Consider the following 20,779-nt stretch of genomic DNA (forward strand, 5'->3'; position numbering starts at 1 on the left):
TAGAAGTTAGGCATAAAAAAAGTTATAGAAATGGGCATGCCACTTAACCACTTTGTTAGCAATGGTAATTCTAATCCCCACTGTGATTGTAAATCAAATATTACCTATGTGCTTGTTGTCTGTCTAAATGTGTCCCTGTCAAGGAGCAAAAGATGAATAGCAATGCCACCTTTAAATTTGTGGACAATATTCAGATGAAAAATTGCAAGACATCTCCCTTTTTACTTTTTTTTGCCTTTTTTGATGGGGAAAATGGGTCAAAAAAAAAAGAAATGTAAAAAACAATCAGAAAAAAAGTTTCCACTGCTTTACATATGCACAAATTGTACTGGGTGGGAAAATTTAAGAGTAGCACAAATTAGCATGGAAGGAGATTAACACTGAAACAGGCAAATTGGTGCCCTCCAGATGTTTTGGACTTTGGTTCCCATCAGCCTGAGTCAGCATGCAGAGGGGCAATTGACAAGAGACTGCAGAAGCTGGAGTTAAAAACATTGGGATGTACCAACTTGCTTATCTCTGGTTTACATTATAACTTTCCACAGAGATAGTCCTCCGTAACATTTTTGTCACCAACAAATGTTGATTTCCGAATCAAAGCTTGTTTAAGTGAAGTTGTTTGCATGAAACCCTGAGCTAGAGAATTATCTGGGTAGAGGAGAAGACATTTCTTCAACAATTTGCGCTAGATCTGAGTGAAAGTTCAACTGAAGGAATAGTCAATGATTACAGCTGCAAATTATATAGTCTTCCTACCCACAGAATTGTCTGGCTATAATTGCTATTCTAGTAATTCTGGGTTGATGATGTCTGTTGAATCATTGAATTTCATGGAACCTCCAGCAGTTCTTTAACCTACAGAATTGGGGTTGGCTGCTTGCAAATGGTATCCGGACACCATGACAAGGTTGTCATAATATTTACGTAAAATAATTGTGTGGTTTGAAATCCAATGGGCTGCTGACACAATGCAGGTTTTGTCACATGATCTATGAGTCTAAGAAGGTCAGGCTGTATTTTCTTTTGTTCACTGGGGGTGTGAGAGCTTGTCCCATCTAGAGGCTTCCACTGAGCCATAGCTCGATTTTGGTGAAATAGTTGAGTTAAGAAAAGGAGGAATCCAGGCGAAGTGTAAAATTGTATAAAATGTTAAATGTAATGTCTGGTGATGAGGTGGCTCAGTGGCTAAGACGCTGAGCTTGTCAATCAGAAAGGTTGGCAGTTCGGCAGTTCGAATCCCTAGTGCTGCGTAATGGAGTGAGCTCCCATTACATGTCCCAGCTTCTGCCAACCTAGCAGTTTGAAAGCGCGTTAAAAATGTGAGTAGAAAAATAGGGACCACCTTTGGTGGGAAGGTAACAGCACTCCGTGCACCTTTGGCATTTAGTCATGCAGGCCACATGACCACAGAGACGTCTTCGGACAGCGCTGGGCTCTTTGGCTTTGAAATGGAGATGAGTACCACCTCTTAGAGTCGGGAATGACTAGCACATATGTGCAAGGGGAATCTTTACCTTTACCTTTAATGTCTGGTAAAAGAACTAAGCAACCACTACAGGAACGAACAATAATACCCCAGATGGGAAAAAATGATCTTGTGTAAGGCAACTTTCTATATATAATATTGTTTCAGAATACATCTATACTAGCAAATTTGTGCCTTCCCAATATGTTAGATTGTGACTTTCACAACTCCCATAACCTAGCTGGGAGTTAGCTTGCCTGTTGGATTCCTATACACATATACAAACTCACCAACAAATATTTTTTAGTCTTCTGAGGGAAGAAAATGTACCTGCTGAACCTCTGATAGTTCTTTAACAGTTGTTCACACCTTAATCCCTGCTTGCTCATACTACTATACTACATGGGAATTCCTGCAACATCTGGAACTGCAGCTGGCACAGATTATGCTATGCTGGTCAATGATAGTTATATTTTTATATAATTGGGTGATTTGCTGCTTGGGGAGCTACATTGGTAAACAATTGCCTTCAGGTGTAATTCCAGGTGTTGGTGTTCAAATATAAAGCCCTTCATGAAAATGGTTCCAGATTATCTGAGGGACCACATTCTCATGTATTCATCTATCTATCCATCCAAATCAAGTAGCATAAACTTCCTCGAAATCTCAGTTTCCGGATTGTCTCTGATGGAGCTCTGAAAGTGGGTTGTTCTTAGTGGTTTCCCCTATATTTTGGAGGTCCCTCTGAGTACAAGTTTGATTTTCTTCATTCTTCCTAGGCTTCAGAAAGACTTTGAAGATCTACCTGTTCCACATGTTTGGGATAAGGGTACACTTTGATTGGAAGTTAGGACTAGCGGTATCAGATGTTTTTATTTAAAAATACTTATTTGTATTATAGTCTGTTTGTAAAGTATTGTCGGTCTCCTAGAGTCTATAGGAATGGATGAAATTGAGCAAAAAAGAAAAACCAACAACAATAAAAAACAGTAATTTTGGATTTTGAATAACAGGTGGGTTTTTACTATCCAAAGGTATTTTTTCTCCATCTCCCATCCTTCAAGTAGCCGGGCTATTCCTGATGGCCAAGTATCATTTTCTTGTATATCAAGAATGAAATTGTATAGAGCTGGATTTATGAGCATTCTTCATCTAATCAGGAATCCAAAAAGTGCATTTTTTTCCAAACAAGTGGATTGATGCCCTTAGTGACATATTATATTAGAAATGGAGCTGAAAGGCATGTAGTTACTGCATACATGATCCATGCTTGCTTCCACATTCAAATATGAATATAACTTAGGATTCCCCTTCCTCTCCCTTCTTTGCCTTCACCCTCTCTTTTTATTTCTCTTCTAGATGGAAGACAAAGACCTCAGACAGCAAGGGATTGCTCATTGTGAGCTGAGGAGAACTGAGACTTCACCCAGTGGACCAAGCTAGTCACTGGTTGCATTTGCATAGCACCAGAGGTTCCTGGGAGAGGAAGGAGTTGCTCACTGTGAGATACAGAGAACTGGGGCTTTGTCCAGTGGACCAAACTAGTGGCCTGGGAACGGAGTCACTGGGTGCATTTGCAAAGCTTTAGAGATTGCTGGGAGAGCAAGGAGTTGCTCACTGCAAACTGGAAAGAACTATGATTTGTCCAGTGGATGAATCTAGCAGCCTGAGAACTGAGTTGCTGGTTGCATTTTCACATAACCAGAGGTTGCTGGGAGAGCAAGGAATTGCTTATCACAAGCTGAATAGAATTAAGGCTTGGTCTAGTGGATCAAGCTAGTGGCCTGGGAACTGAGTCATTGGTTGCAACTATTACTCTGTGAAGTTACTATGTGAACTCTTGAAGCTACTCATTGTTTGAGCATCTGACCGAAAGTATGCATCTGAGCAAAAAGGTATTCTTAAAAGGACCACTACTTTGAAAACAGCAGTTATTCATCGTTGGTAAGTGATTCTTGCAATTTTATTTTTAGGATGTCTGGTTTGGTCTAGGGCAATGCTTGTGCAGCTGCTTTTGTGGTACCCTTTTTAAGTTTGGTTATTGTCTTGTTTGTATGCAGATTGCTAGTTTATATGAACAGATTGCTTGTTTATAGTGTTTAGTTTGTGCTCTTCAGGCTGAAATTAGGTGGGTGACTCAGCCAGTGCATTCTATTGAGCAGCCCAGCTATCAGCCCCCTTTTCCACAAAAACCCTTCAGGAGAAGGGCAGTATGGACAAATGTGGGATCTGGAAGAGTGAGAGCTGTGGACCATAAACATGATAATTTTGGTGTGTTCCTATATAATATTAATAGTATTGCCAAGGTGGTAGGTTTATCTGTTTCTGATGATGATTCAATTGGGCAGGGGATTCTGGTCTACGAGGAAGAAGTTGCCTGGGATAAGGGAAGGTCTGCATCAGGTGTTGCAAAATCTGCCATTTTGGAGGCAACTAGTTTCTATGTGGAGCACATTAGTAAAAGCAAAAAATAAATAGAAGAAACCCACTTGGAATGGAATGGAATAGAATAGAGTAGAAATCTTTATTGGCCAAGTGTGATTAGACACACAAGGAATTTGTCTTTGGTGCATATGCTCTTAGTGTACATAAAAAGACAAGATACATTCGTCAAGAATCATAAGGTACAACTCTTAATGATAGTCATAGCAATCAATAAGCAATCAGGAAACAATCAATATCAATATAAACCATAAGGATACAAGCAACAAAGTTACAGTCATGCAGTCATAAGTGGGAGGAGATGGGTGATAAGATGATGAGAAGACTAATAGTAATAGTAATTCAGCCTTAGTGAATAGTTTGACAGTGAGGAGGGTGAGTGATGGTGTTCGGGAAAAAATGTTCTTGTGTCTAGTTGTCTTGGTGTGCAGTGCTCTATAGCATCATTTTGAGGGTAGAAGTTTATGTCCAGGATGTGAGGGGTCTGTAAATATTTTCACGGCTTTTAATGATGTTTTTTATGTTCACTGTGCTGATAACACAAAGGTGTGCAATAGATTGGCATTCCTGGGGGAAATGATTTGGCACTACTGGAAAATTGGTCAAAAATATGGAAATTGCAGTTCAATGTTTCTTAATGCAATATCAAGCATTAAGGGAAAAAGAATCTTCTGGCAGGGTACCATATTGGGGGTAGAGTGTTCAACAAAACAACTGAAGAAAAGGATTTAGGCATGTTCATAGCAGATGACTGCAAAACAAGCAAGCAGTTTGGTCAGGCAACTCTGAAGGTGAACAGAATTCTGGGATGCATCACTAGAAGGATGACCAACAGGAAAAAGATGGTCCTAATCCCTCGATATAGTCAGACCTCATTTGGAATACTGTGTCCATCTCTGGAGACCTCACTTAAAAAAAAGATATTGGTAAGATTGAGCAAGTCCAAAGACAGGCAACAAAAATGTTGTAAGATCTGAGGGACAAAACATATCAGGAGAGTATGTACAGCTTGGAACATGGAAAGGAAAAGTGGGGACATGATTGAAATATTTAAATATATTAAGAGTGTGAATAATAACAACAACAACCTTAAAAGACAGATTTGATGGACCACTTGGTCTTTTTCTGCTGTCAGTTTTTTATGTTTTCTATGAAGCGACCTTATAATATTTGATGAATTACTTTGACTGCTTTTTTAAATTTAATCTGTCAGTCTTCTCAATTTTTTTCATTAAAATTGTATTTGTTTAATTTTTCTAATAATGGTAGCACCAAAGAAATAATCCACTTTAGACCTGAGCCAACTTACTTGTGGAACTTAATCTACCAGTGGAACATTACTGTTTTAGGAAAGATAGGAAAATTGTGTGTCTCCAGACAGCAATTCTCATCAATCTCAGCCAATGTGTCCAATGATAATAGTTGCTGGGATCTATAAACCAACATCTGCAAAGCAATACATTTCCCATTCGTCTCCTATAGTACTCAAGATATTGGAATCCAAAATGGCATGGATTCAGAAATTCATATAAAGAAAAATTGCCATTTCACAACTACATTTGCTTTCTTACTTCTGAAGTTGCTACAGTTGATGTAATTCTTAGAGAATGTCTCTAAATCCCTGGTCACCATCACAGTCCTGTCTAACCATTTATTAAAACATCTATGCAATCGATGGATGGATGGATGGATGGAAGGAAGGAAGGAAGGAAGGAAGGAAGGAAGGAAGGAAGGAAGGAAGGATTGTAATATAAGTTTTTTTCCCCATCATTTTTCAGGAAAAAACTGGCCTGAGATAATATTTATGCTGTTGAAACAGAAATAGAAATACATTTCCCATATGGGGTTCACTTAGAATCATATTATGATCAGATGTCCTGTTAAGTAGGAGAAAGCACAGATGGAACTCCGATGATGACCTTTCCTCAATATACAGTAACCAAATCAGACAGCTGGTCCTTGTTACTGAATTTATTGTCTCTTATAAGCCACTCTGCAAGGAAAAACCCACTTTTTCACTCTGCTTCATTTCTGTGTATGGTTTTATTTGTTCAGACGCCAAAGAAAATGAACGCAAAAGTTCTCCACTTGCCGTTCTCTGAGATTGCTCTTAATTTAACTTTTTGCTAAACGTGAAGAGTATTTCTTAGGTCTAAAGAGCTGTAAGGGAAGCACCATTCACTAATTTATGGGTAGTGTTTGTGAAAGAATATAGTCTCATTTTTGAAAAGCATTACTGGTTTCATTTGACTTCTACAGTTTGTTCACCCAACCCCATCTGGGATGTCTCAAACATCAATGGTTCCTGCGGGCTAATCTATCAGTTATTCCACCCATTTGCACTAGCTGATAGTCTGAAGATTTAATCACATTGTTTTCAGAAAGTCATCGAGATCTACCCCAACAAAAACTGCTGCCCTTCATTCTTCTGAAGCTAACCTTGAATGCTTCTTTGTTCAGTCTATAAGGGAATGAAGGGGGCTGTTTTTAGGTGTACACATGTTCAGCTTGTGGACCTATGTAGCTTCCAATTCTTCCAAGATTGGATAATCAGAGCTAGGCTTGATTGTCTAGACAAGATTGCATGCAAATAATTTCAATAATTTCATAGTCTTTATGGCAAAAATACCAAGAAGCACATGGGAATAATTTATCTGGGCAAAAAGGCTGCCTGTTGCATGAAATAGAAAATGTAGTGGGGTTCACCCAAGGGAAAAAAATGGAATTCTATTGATTAATGAGGAGTGGTCTAAATCTTTCCAATGAAAACAATTGATGCAGAAACTCTGCTCCAGATAGATGACTAGGCAGGTCTGTTATAATCTATTAGAAGATTAAGAAACAGATGTGTGTGATTTGAAGATTTCATTTGGTTAATGAAATCAAATGCAAAAAAAAAAAAAGAATAACAATCCAATTTGGTCACCATGAAGCACTCCCTTCCTGAGAAAGATGGCAACATCTCGATTTCAGGTATCTCACTAATGGCCACAGGCAAATGAAAATAGCATACTTGTGCATTAATTAGATTCACTAGAAAGGGTGGGAGGAAGAGTGTACTCGTCTGAATCAAAAGAGCAGCAGGTAAAGCTGTCCTGATAAAACACAAAACACCAAAGCACAGATAGTTGGCATCTTATCTAAGAATACTCCCTATATTCAAGAAATATGGATGAATCTAAAATGAGGAATATATTACAATAGTAGTTGATCCTTTTCCTATTACTATTAGAAATTACAAAGCTAGTAACCCTAAGAAGGAATATATGCAGTACCATCTCCAACTTTTGGAGAGACCCTAGTGCAGAATTTGTCTTCACATGTACTATTGTCATTCTTCATTCACTGTCTATAGTAGTGGTTCCCAATCTTTTTTGGGGGCCATGCCCCATCTAAGCAACTCTAAAATCCTGATGCCCTCTCTGTGACATATAATTCTTACTTTACTCAAAAAGTAAACTCTACTCACATGGAGTAAGCCTAAAAAGCCATTAATTTGGTTTAAACAAAGTTCAAATTGCCCCCATTAAAAATCAAATTGCCCCCCTGTGGGGCATGGGTGCCACATTGGGAACCACTGGTCTATAGCAATAGCACTTAGACTTATACACCGCTTCATAGTGCTTTTACAGCCCTAGAGAGGAGTTTACAGTTTACAGAGTCAGCATATTGCCCTCAACAATCTGGCTCCTCATTTTACCCACCTCGGAAGAATGGAAGACTGAGTCAACCTTGAGCCAGTGAGATTTGAACTGCTAAACTGCAGCTAGCAGTCAGCTGAAGTTGATGCAGTACTGCATTCTAATCACTGCACCACCTCGGCTCTATGCCACTGGATCCATGCCACCCTATCTTCCAGAAGGAGAGAACAAGTTGTGCAGGAATTACTGAGCTGGCATTTTGCTTCCATTTCTGAACCAAAGAAGAATGACATGATAGTGGGCAATCAGAGGAACTAAGACCAACCTTTCCTTTTGTTAAGCATAGTAGGCTGAAACTAAAAGGAGGAGACCTCCTGATGTGCAAGTACAAGTGGCAATGTAAAGTAATCTATGCGATCAGATTGGTTGATTGGTTGGTTCAAAGGGTTAGCATACCTGTTTGTATCAGAATTTAATTTCAGAATATGTTTGACACTGATTCAATGTGTGAAGGAGTATTTATCTATTTAGTATGAGGGAATGTAGCAAATAGATGGATGGTGAGATGTCCCCCTTTCTCTCTTCATCTCCTTCCTTTGGCCTCCATGCCAAACTGACTTCATTTTCTAATTGCTATGTGTTTTAATTTCCTCTTTGCCTGAGACTGGATGACAGTTCCATGGTAAGAATAAACGATCATGCTGCATGTCCCATTCTAGTAAACCACTGAAGTATGCTCCTTGTGTAATGTAAATGCATACACAAGTTAGTGATTAATAGAACATATAGCATAGCAATAGCACTTAGGCTTTTATACTGCTTTACAGTGCTTTACAGCTTCTCTAAGCAGACACTGCATGGAGCACTTCATAAAGATACAGCACAGGGACTTCTCTGTAATAATTACTACTAGTAATTATTTAACATGCTATCTGGTAGTTTTAAATAACAGACACAGGGCAGGCCTATGAACATTACATCTGAGGCTTTAGCTGAAAAAGTATTTGATTTATTCATTCTAAGAATAGAATTTAAAAAAAATAAAATGGTATCATTACAATGCAGTTGCTCTTCTTTCAAAGAACTGGTGTTCTCCAAGCTTGCTTGTTTTCTAGCAGACATTTCAATATCCAAACTAGGTAACATCATCAGTAAAGAGTGCAGTTTGCTGTCAGTTTATATTCTAGTGGCTTGCCCTGTCAATGTTGGTGAGGTCATCAATAGACACAAAGACATTAACAATATCTATAGATTATGCAAAAGAAACGATCAACCAGCCAAAAAGACCCAAGCACCTCTGCCAGCAATCGTCACTCAGATCAGCATAGATTAACTCCAAGGTTAAAATCAGAGGAACAATCAAGCAAACAATATCCCAATCAAGAAATTGCCAAAGAGCCAACAGTAAAAAGCCCAACGAAAGAATCTCTAAAACCACTCCAATTCATAATGTCAGGGCAAGCCACTAGAATATAAACTCACCTTAAGCCTGACTCCTTTCTAACTCTGATAACGTTACCTATTTTGGGTAATGAAATGTCTGTAAGAAAACAAATAAGCTCAGAGAGCACCAAGGACCCCTTATTTCAACCCTGAGATACGAATATTCTTCTTTATTGATATTGCTTGTCACAACAACCCTTCTCTGCCCTTCAAAAATCTTTCTTCTTCTGCCTCCATTCGATAATTTCCTGCAACTCTTTAAAATAATCAGTATTTCTTATTTTATAGACATGGCATGTCATCTAGTTGGATAAATGCTCAAACAAGTACAAATTAAATATTCATGCTAGTTCATGCTTCAGCTAGATATGTAACTAATTAGATAATGTAATAGCTCAAATGAATAAATACTAACCGCTACCACCTCACACATAGAAAGAACAGAAGACACCAAAAAAGACTTCAGGTTGTTACTAATCACTCAGAGCCTCTGCAACCTAAAATCCTTTGCTGGAAATTATTTCCCATTTAGTTGATAATCTAACATAAAGGTTTACGCTTTATTACAATTGGGCTACAAGCCCAGACAAACTTTGAAGGGAGTACGTCCTGTCTCTGGTATTTATAGGATTACATCGCTTGTATGTTGCACTTCTTCTTATATTATGACAGAAGTGGACACTTCAGTACATTAATTCTGTTTTTTATCCTCCTCCCCAAATACTTAAGATTGCCCTGCCAATTTTCAACTGCATGATTTTAGTGTGTTTTTATTTTTTAAAATCACATTTATGCTCAAAATTCCCACTTTTTATTTAATTTAATTCTTTTCTTATGAACTTATCATTGTTTTTGAAAACACCTTCCCGCAGCCCTCAAACTAACAAAGAAAAAAAGTAGAAAATTCCTGTCCTATCTTGTAACTACACTATCTTATTACAACAAACCCTCCACTGAGCTGAATGTATATCTGTTTTTGTATGCATGTCCATGTGTGTTTGCTAAATTTGCTTAGCTTTGCAAGGAATCCCATGAAATATCCTAATCTCTTCAAAGCTGAATGTTTTTGCTTTCCTTTTATCTGAAGCATTACACAGTTAAATAACAGCAGGTCAGTTGTAGTTAAGTTATAAAATTCATTGCCACCACATTTTCTCTTATTCAACTGTACAAACAATTTAACATTTGAGCCAACAGTCTGGAATGTTGGCTCACTCTTCAGAGTTAGAATACTAGAGTTGGAAGGAACTTTAGAGGTCTTCTAGTCCAACTCCTGCTCAAGCAGGAGACCCTATACCAGTTTAGACAAATGATTGTCAAGTCCCTTCTTAAAAGCCTCCAGTGTTGGAGCACCACAACATTTGAAGGCAAGTTGTTTCACTGGTTGATTGTTCTTACTGCCAAGAAATTGCTGTTTAGTTCTAGGTTGCTTCTCTCTTTGTTCAGTTTCCATCCATTACTTCTTTTCTTACCTTTTGGTACTTTGGAGAATAGGTTGACCACCTCGTCTTTAAGGCAGCCCACCTTCAAATATTGGTATATTGCTATCATGTCGCCCCTAGTCCTTCTTTTCACTAGATTAGACATACCCAATTCCTGCAACTGTTTTTCACATGTTTTCACAGATATCTTCAAGCAAAGGCTGGGTAGACATTTATAGGAATGCTTTACTTTAGATTCTTGTATTGAGCAAGGAATTTAATTCAAATTTAATTTAAAATTAAAGCTAAATGAATTTATAGAATATTAAATAGCTTTCCTGAATTTAAACCAATGATGTCTATTAAGGAGGCCACCTGTATTCTTTGACTATAAGATGCTAAGGAACATGAGGGAAGGTTTTAATTATACTCATAATCTTCTACCCGAGAACTTCCCAACTGCTTAAAACAGGACCTAGGCCCAGCCAGTCTTTAATCCTACATGTATTCAGTTTTAACATTTGCTAGAAATGCATCTCAAAATATTTTTGTCAAAAGTGGTATTCCTGAAAATATTTCTAAATATTTCCCCCTGCCCCGCCCTGTTACATCCTATCATCCAAAAATGACTCTATAGACCTCCTTTTCCAATATTCCTTACCATTCTTATATAAGAGAAACAGACCTTTTGTGAATTTTTGCTAAACAGTTTTTGGAGTGATTATATAACTGATCAAAAAATTCCAATACTGCTACATTTGCTATTTAAAAAAATATAAAATTAAAAAATGGCCTTTTAAAGCTTATAAAATAATTGGACACACGCACTTTGTAGGTGAATGGATCTGATTTTTGCATTATAAAACAAATCAATAGTTGGTGAAATCAGAAAGCTGTTTCTGAAAATTGACTGTGATATGGAGAGGTCATATCATGGTCAACTAATCCCTGATTGCCACATTTTTTTTTCTCACAGATTCGTTATATATAAAAGCCATATGACAGGATAGTACAACATCTTCAATTTGATGATGGGAAAGAAACATGCTTCCAGGCTCTTTTCCCCAAAGGAGGGGGGGAAAATCGAATAACATTGATGAGTAGAGACTATTCTGTTTTTTGTTGTTCTTTTTTCCCCCTCCAAAATGTTGTAGTCTCCCTGGTTTTCCTTGGTCCAAGGAATCCCAGAGGACATTACAGGAACCTTTTAAGATCAGAAATCAGAAATAGCCAGAGAGGCTGCAGATTGAAGGAGTAACAGAATAAAATATACCTCCATTCAAGGTGGCCTACAACAGTGGAGTATGTTCTTAAAGATCATCAAAATACTTTTTAAATAAATTATATAGCACCAATAGAGGAGAATATTTGTACCTCAGGGAAACCATCTTTTACCTTTCGGAGTTCAGGCCTGCCACATTTTCTACGTGGGAAATTGGGAGGGGGGATTATACAGAGTGTGGGTGATATGTAGCCATAATAACATTCTTTCCCAGAAAGTCAAGGTCAACTGGCCCTGCAGCTGCGATGAGGTGACTGGGAGGTATCTTCTGGTTTGGATGGTACCTGATTAGATGATACGATGGACATGTGGGTGCTGGGCAGGGACTTGAACTTTCTTTTGGTGGGGAAAACCTGGAAGCTTTCAGATTCGGGTTTTCCCAGATGTGCCAATATAACATCTCTAATAAAATGGAACTTTGAGGAAACTCAAGCCTAGGAGTTGTCTTTCGTTAGGGGTGCTACTTGGAACCCTGACATTGGGTTGAAAGGGGACTGGAAGGGCAAGCCAGTAGAATATAAACTGAAAGCAAACCCCACTCCTTAGTAGCACTGATGATATTACCTAGTTTGGGTAATGAGATGTCTGTGAGAAAACAACTAAGCTCAGAAAGCACTAAGGACCCCTTGAGTTCTATAGTGTGAAACTGAAATTGCGGAAGGGGTTCTTTTATGTAATGTAAAAGTGCTTTCACATTAAAAACAAAAACAAAAAACCTCTGCAGAATAGGAAGATGCTTTGTATTGATCCAGATGCCGCTGAATTGGTAGGAAACTCCATTGAACTCAGATCTCTAATCATGATATCCATCTATTTTCTGGCTTCTAGAACTGGGTCAGAGCCAGCATTTTCTGTACTGAATCATAATGGCACAGAGTGAATCTCTTTGGTCTATACAATAATGGGATCATTCTCAGCTCTTCAAAGTTAAGCTGTCCCGATGACATCAGCAAACAACTACTGTTTATACCAAAATATAGATTTCCTTTGTGCTTTAGTTAAGTCTTTGGTAAGCCATATTTATGTTATTATTGTTTATGTTTCCAGAAGCCAGTGGGAAGGTGGCATTGTTTCTGCTTATTTGGTTTTCTGAGTCATGCCCATTGAGGTAGTTATTAAGTCCAAGATGTGGGGAAGAACACTGAAAAATGAGCAGCTCCTTCAGAAGACAATATATACTGGGCTAGGTTTTGGGAATTTATCATTCACATGCTTATCTAAGATTCTTGTTTTGTTCTTCTAAAATGGGCCCACCCAGGAAAGGGATTTTTTTTAATTTAGAGTTTGATTTTATACTAGGATTCAATATGCTTATACAGATGAATGGGTTAGGTTTAAATAATGCCTTGAGATTAGGGTAAGATATGGAATTCTTAGGAACATCTTCATCTGAAGATCTATCCTCCCCAACAGAGGAAATAATGATTGGGGGAAATCACAGTTATGAAGAAATGGCTGGCATCCCGTAATAAAGCAGCATCCCCTGCTACAGAATATATTAAAACATTATTTTGATGATATTTATTAACATACTCCATTGTTGTAGGGGCACCTTGAGGTTGAGATTCATTTTATCCTGTTATTCCTTCAATCTACAGCCTCCTGGCCTATTCCTGATTTCTGATCTCCAAAGGTGTCCTCTAGGCCAGGGGTCACCAACCGTTTGGACCTCAGGGACCACTAAATTCGTAATTTTAAATCCCATGTACCACTAATATGAATTACTAAAAGGATGGGGTCCTTCAGGCACTTAGCTTGTCCCCCTGTTAGCAGAGAGAAACACCCAGGGTCAATCCTAGCTTTGCAGTCCATTGCAGCTAGGAATCTCAAATATGGCCAAGAATGAATGTTTCTCTTGTAGCCAGCCGGTGCTAGATCAGGCCCCTGAAAACTCTGTCTTTCGAGGAGCCCAGCCGAAGTTTCACGCAACCCACATTGAAGCACCTGGATTTCGAGGGAGGGAAGGAGGGAGAGAGGGAAGGGCTGGAGCTACTAAACAGGCAGCCAAGCTAAGTGCCTGAAAGACTTCATCCCATCAGCGAGCAGGAGCAATTGTTTCATTGGGCCTTATCCGGCCCAGAGGCAATAGTTTGAGGATCCCTGATTTAGTGCAATATAAAAAATGCAAGATTTTTCTGTGGACCACCAAAATTTTCACGTGGATCACCAGTTGGTAACTGCTGCTCTAGGCATCCTCTGGGATTCCATGGACTAAAGAAAACCAGGGAGACTACAAAATTTTGCAGAAAAAATGTACAATAACAGATAAAATAGTCTCTATTCATAGTGATGATGGTCAGAACTAATTCTGTATAGAAAAGATTCTTGCCAAGCTCCCCAAATCAACAATATGATATTGACTAAAATGAGTAGGTTCAAATCATTGTATTATTTATTCATATTTAAAGGTAGAATTATGACTCTGATATTTCTGGGAAAATGCACTGCACAAAATTCAGGGGTTGGAGCATGTATGTTTCGGAACCAAACAAGGCTGGAGTACTAGGCCTACTTTTGAGTCTCAGAACTACTTTTTCTCTTCACCCCAGCCTGGTTAAGCATTCTAGTAAGAACCCTGAAGTCTATCATCATCTCTGTTCATTATATCAAAGCTTCACAACTTGAAAACCAATGCTAAAATCTTCAAAGCAAAAAAGATTTCCCAAAGTTGAAGTCAAATTAGAATGCTTATGCCTTCAGAAGGGAAAAAGAGATGTGTGAAGTGGTTTTGTGCGGGGATCTAGGGTGACTTTGACCCAGCTATTATTTTCTCAGTCCAATTCATCATACAATGCCTTGGAGTTGAGTAGCTTTAACAAATCCAATAACATATCAAACATATCAAAGGAGGAGACTATCCCACATATCCTGTGTGAGTGATTTTTGTGCTTTCTAAGAAGATGCGGAATATAAGGCAAATCAAAAGATAAATGACTGAGGGAAAATTATCTCTGTTTTAATTTCAGTGAAGCTTAAATGTTAAAGACATTAAATAAGATTTATTTTTGACCTGGACACATGTGCTATTTGTTTGTAATGAAGCTCCTGAGAAAGATCTAAAAATAATAAGAGAGCTTAGAAACAGCTGCATAGCCTCTTCTCCTGCCACAAATGTGGCTTCAGTATTCATTCTTCTGTTCAAACAGAACACTGTCCTCTGAGGGCAGAAGCTAACTCTATTCCTGCGCTGTTTTTGATAGAAATTCTGGGTTTGGCCCCTGAATAGTCTAGAATTAAGCCACTGTTTGTGGCCTGATCTGAATCCCTGATGACTTTGGAACTCAGTCTATTTCTGATTTCAATTTCAGGATGCTGGAAGTTACGATTTTGAATTCTGTCACACATTGTCTGGCCTACACCTTCCCAAAACAATGTGAGGGTAGAACGCTCTGTGTGTGTCACAATGTAATTTTTAACAGATAACAAACACACCTCAAGTTCAAAAGTATTTTGAAATGCATAAGTGGGATGAATTATATTTAGAAGTGTATACATTGGAGTAATACATATTTATATATGTATGGCATGCATAATGTGTGTGAGAATCTTCTCACACACATCATGCATACACAAACACACATGTATATACATACACACATGGAACTTGGATGGCATGAATTTACAAATGGGGAAATGTACTATTGACATGGACTGAAAATATTCACCATATTTTGCTTGGTAGGAGGAGACAATCTGTTAGCAATTTAATATTAATGGAGAATAAGATGTGTGAAATATTCTCTAATACAAAGATGGATTGTAGTGAGATTGCAAGCATGTCTCTAGTTTCACTTCCGACATGATGGAGGGAAAATAAATGCAAAAGACTAAGGAACTTGGCATTCTTCAAAAGTCAAAAGAGCAGGTTGAAGCTGCCCATTTTTAAGTTTGGAAGTGTGCTCACTTGGAAAAAAATGTAAATGTTAACTGCAGCAGTGGAAAACATCCTTGGAAAGCTCAACAGAGTGTGAGAAATCAACTTCACTACCTGCTTTCTTGGAAATGCGGATTTGGTGTCTACCCACATCTGTAGGAGAAGAGCAGGCATTGCTGAGTGGGCAGCATTAAATGTCTCATCTATTTAGAAACTTTGTGTTGCCCCAAGGATCTAAATCCAGCTCCCCTTGAATTCTGTTCGCCCTAATTTGGCATCAGTTCAGTGCTGATGATTAGTTGACCAGATTTTGCTGCATAAAAAGGTAAAGGTTCCCCTCATACATATGTGCTAGTCATTCCCAACTCTAGGGGGCAGTGCTCATCTCCTTTTCAAAGCCAAAGAGCCAGCACTGTCTGAAGACATCTCTGTGGTCATGTGGCCAGCATGACTAAATGTTGAAGGTGCACAGAATTCTGTTACCTTCCCACCAAAGGTGGTTCCTATTTTTCTACTTGCATTTTTACATGCCTTCAAATGGCTAGGTTGGCAGAAACTGGGAGAAGTAACAGGAGGTCACTCTGTTATGCAGCACTAGGGGTTCGAACCGCCGAACTCCCGACCTTTCGGATTGACAAGCTTAGCGTCATAACCACTGAGCCACTAGTATGCACCACTGCTGCATAGGCTTGAATAAATCTTCTATGCTGCAACCCTATGAATGGTCCTGATCCTCTGTGCCTCACAACATCTACCATAACAGCCATTTTGTTCTCCAAATTCAAAATGCCTTGATAGATCTCCAAAAAATTGCCTGAAGCACATCAATTTTTTGTATCAGATCAAATCTCTGCTTGTGCTTGGCTCATGCTATCCAACCATGGAAATCCCTCTATTTTATTGTTAATTATACTTGGAGTTAGAGACGTGATGATCTTCCTATGCAGAAACCATATGCTCTGCTGCAAAGTATCATCTCCTTCTCCTGAGGATTCTGACAGAGACAGTGCCAAAAAGTGACTAATGAGGCCCCCTTTCCAGCATGTTTTCTTTCTTCCCTGATAAATAAACAAACACCAACGAAATTATTTGGCAAAAAATGCTGTCATCGTTTATTGCTTTTCTGGAAACATGTTCTTGAAAGTGAAATTTACAGTGAACTAGAAAAGCATTTTGGAGGTCAGGAAAAAATGCTCCCATTTCTGCCCACAGGCTTGCCAGAATTTACGCAAGAAGATTTGACTACAAATTGAAAAATAAGCTAAGTATTATTCCAACTCTCAGCACATCCATTTGACTACATTATAATTTGTGCTTCTGCCCAAACAAATCCCTGAGTTTGAGCCCCCCCCCCTATATTATTCTGTAGGCAATGAAAAGCACATCTCAAAAATATCAGGCATACTGAAGAAAGGGGAGAGAGAGAAGAAAGATGGGGGGAGAGGGAGAGGGAGAAAAACCAAACTGAAAATATAAAATGCAAATCAAAAATTTGGCACATTGAGGAAAGAGATCTAGGATGTAATTCTAACACACTGATTAGTAAATATAATTCAAAATTATTAGATTTTGGAGGGGAAGAGATGGGTTGGAGATCTTGTTCATCAATAGAAATGAGAAGAGAGAGAGGGAGGAAGGGGGGAAAGGATGGAGGGAAGGAAAGAAAGAAAGAAAGAAAGAAAGAAAGAAAGAAAGAAAGAGAGGGAGGAGCATCATTAAGAGATAGGATAAGAAGCAGTTAGTAAAAGTCAAAGGAGAAAATTTGAAATAAACGTTAGAAGAAACTTTCTAGAGAGTAGAACATATTTGTTTAAAAGTGATGATGTTTTATCAATAAATAATATCAATTAAACCATTGATAATATGATTCTGCTTCTGTATTTTGCATTAGAAACTGGATTCCATGCCATTCTTTTTCTTCCTGCTTTTTTCCAGTAGAGATGGCGGGAGAGGCTACAGCTGGGTTTTGTCAAAGCTTGATTGGTCCAAAGACTGAGGGAAATTTCTTTAAGTATTCTCCTTTCCCCGTTGGCTCCCAGTTTCCTCTCAGTCTTTGGTCCAAGCACTGGCTTTGGCTCCATTAGAGGAAATTGTGCTGTTTTTCCAGTAGAGTGGAGGGAGGGGTCACTGAAGGGTTATTACAGCCTGATTGGTCCATTTGACTGAGAGAAAACTTCTTAGCCTTCAGCTTCTCCCGTTGGCTCCCAGTTTCCTCTCAGTCAAGAAGGTCCAAAGACTTAATTTTGGTTCCCAGAGTGATTGTGAGTACAAAATTCGAGGTTCGCGGACCTGGTCCAGCTCTCGGTCACAGATCCCTGGAGGATTCCGCCAGAGGAGGTAGTCCTGCGTCAAGGGGTCTTAGTTCACCCAGAGCCGCAGTGGTTGCATCTGACCGCGTGGCTCTTGAAAGGGGATTACTGAGGGGGAGGAAGTTGTCATCGGGGGTCATAGCTACCTTGGAGGCAGCTAGGAGACCGTCCACAATTAGAATCTATAATGCCACCTGGTCGGCATTCGCGAAGTGGTGTAGCCCCAGGGGGGTGGACCCGGCTAGGGCCACGGTTCCGGACGTTTTAGAGTTTCTCCAAAAAGGATTACAGGACGGGTTGTCCCATAATACACTTAGGCGACAGGTAGCGGCCCTTTCCACTATATTGGGAGGAGAGGGCTCCGCTACCCTCTCTCGTTCCCCTCTGGTGAAGAGGTTTCTTAAAGGGGCGGCCAATATCCGCCCTCCTCCCGTTCATAGGTTCCCTACCTGGGATCTTACCCTCGTCCTGAAGGCACTGTTGGGTTCTCCCTTTGAGCCGCTCAGGTCGGTCCACATGCGTCTCCTCTCGCTGAAGGTGGTATTTTTAGTGGCCATTACATCGGCCAGGCGTATTTCTGAATTGGGGGCCCTTTCGGTACGAAGTGACCTTTGTACGATTCACCGGGACAGGGTGGTTCTGCGCCTGGATCCTTCGTTCATCCCGAAGGTTAACACCCTGTATCATAGGGCCCAGGAAATTGTCCTCCCGAATTTTTGCCCCAATCCAACGAGGGAGAGAGAGCAGGCGTGGCATCGGTTGGATGTACGCAGGGCCCTCCGTATTTATCTAAAACGGACGGAGGGCATTCGTAGGACCGAGGCTCTGTTTGTCTCGTTCCACCCGAGCTCCTTAGGTAAAAAGGTCTCGTCTTCAACTATTGGGAGGTGGATCAGGTTGGCCATTGTTGAGGCTTACGAAGCCTCGGGAAAATCCCCCCCCTCGGGGATCACGGCTCACTCCACTCACAGTGCGGCCTCCTCAGCGGCCTGGGCCACAAGGACACCTTTTGAGGACATCTGTCGTGCGGCCACCTGGGCCTCCCCTACTCCCTTCATAAAGCACTACCGCCTGGACTCTTATGCCTCGGCTGAGGCGTCCTTTGGGCGGAGGGTTCTCCAGCGGGTGGTGGCCGATCCTCCCCCTGGGACCCAGTCTCCCCTCCCTGGGACGTAGCGTGGGTATGTCCCTTCAGTGACCCCTCCCTCCACTCTACTGGAAAAAGAACGTTGGTCTTACCTGAACGTTTTTTTCGGGAGAGTGGAGGGAGGGGTCACTTTCCCGCCCTAGATAGATAGACAGGTTCCGGGAGGGGTAGGATCGGGTGGCCCTGGGCGGCTTTCCCTTGTCTTCTTACATCATGCAGACGCTGACCTTGACATCGCGGAAACTGGGAGCCAACGGGAGAAGCCGAAGGCTAAGAAGTTTTCTCTCAGTCAAATGGACCAATCAGGCTGTAATAACCCTTCAGTGACCCCTCCCTCCACTCTCCTGAAAAAAACGTTCAGGTAAGACCAACGTTCTTTTTCTACAATATTGGATTATTTCGATTGATTGGCTATTCCAAATTCCAAATTGTTTTTTCCAAAGCATTTTACATGCTTTTGAACTGCTAGGTTGGCAGAAGCTGGGGCAACTAACGGGAGCTCACTCCATTATGCAGTGCTAGGGATTCAAACTGACAACCTTTCTGACTGACGAGCTCAGTGTCTTAAACACTGAGCCACTGCGATCCAAATTGCTCAAATTAAGTGTTAGCATTTGCACCATAATGTCACGGTGGCTTCTTCTGGAGTCCCCATGACAGCATCTTGGAAGGATGGTAAGATCTCAAATGATGGATCTTGCAGTCTCACAGATTTGTTCCATTGTTGTTGAATACAGAGGCTGAAACTGGCAGGAATCTCTCTTTTTTTCACTGACCATAGCTATATCTTGTGGAATATGCCTGGCAACAGGTATCTTTTGCAATCTACAACCAAATTAAATTTGGAAAGTTTGTCATTGAAATAAATTGTTTTTCTAAAGCATGTAAACATGTGAGTAGAGAAATAGGAACCACCTTTGGTGGGAAGGTAACAGCATTCCATGGACCTTCGTCATTTAGTCATGCCAGCCACATGACCATGGAGACCTCTTCGGACAGTGCTGACTCTTTGGCTTTGAAACGGAGATGAGCACCGCCCCCTAGAGTCGGGAATGATTAGCAAATATGTGCAAGGAGAACCTTTACCTTTACCTTAATAGTGTATTTCTTTTGTGAGACTCATTACAAAAAAGGCAGATGAAAAGGAGAGAATACAAACAATTCTCTCCATCTGATCAAGATTTGGCTGATGAATGCCCAAGGAACAAGCAATTGGTTAGACATTTCTCATGTAAAGAATGTTGCCGTTCCACTTGGAATGTAGGGAACACACAGTTCTCTGTGGTTCTACCACTACCACTAATAAAGCTGAAATTCCTCTGTTCAAAATCCATTAAAATGTGCTATTGGGGAATGTTTGAGATTTGTTTTACATATGCTATTGTAGGTTTCTAATTTCTTACTTTCTGGCCCATCGGTGTATGGGTGCTTCTGTGCCAAAAGTGCCATAGATAATTCCTACACTTCTAAGAAAATTAGATACGACCTAAGTAGTAATGTCTGGAATCAGCAGAATAACCCCCAAAACTATAGGTGTTTTTATTTGCAAATTTCTAAAATGCTGCCACTAATTTCTCAAAAATATTTCCCCAAACTTTGAACCAGAGATGTCAGTTTGAAAATATTTAAATAAATGCATATTCTCTGGACAAAGGGAGGGGGGAAAGAGGAAAAGAGGGAGGGAGAGAGGAAGGAAGACCTCCTTTGTAAAGAAGAAATCTTCCAGAAACATAAAAAATAGAATAGCATTTGTTT

This window comes from Natrix helvetica (assembly GCF_964273705.1).
Source record: "Natrix helvetica genome assembly, chromosome: 10".
Taxonomy (NCBI): Eukaryota; Metazoa; Chordata; class Lepidosauria; order Squamata; family Natricidae; genus Natrix; species Natrix helvetica.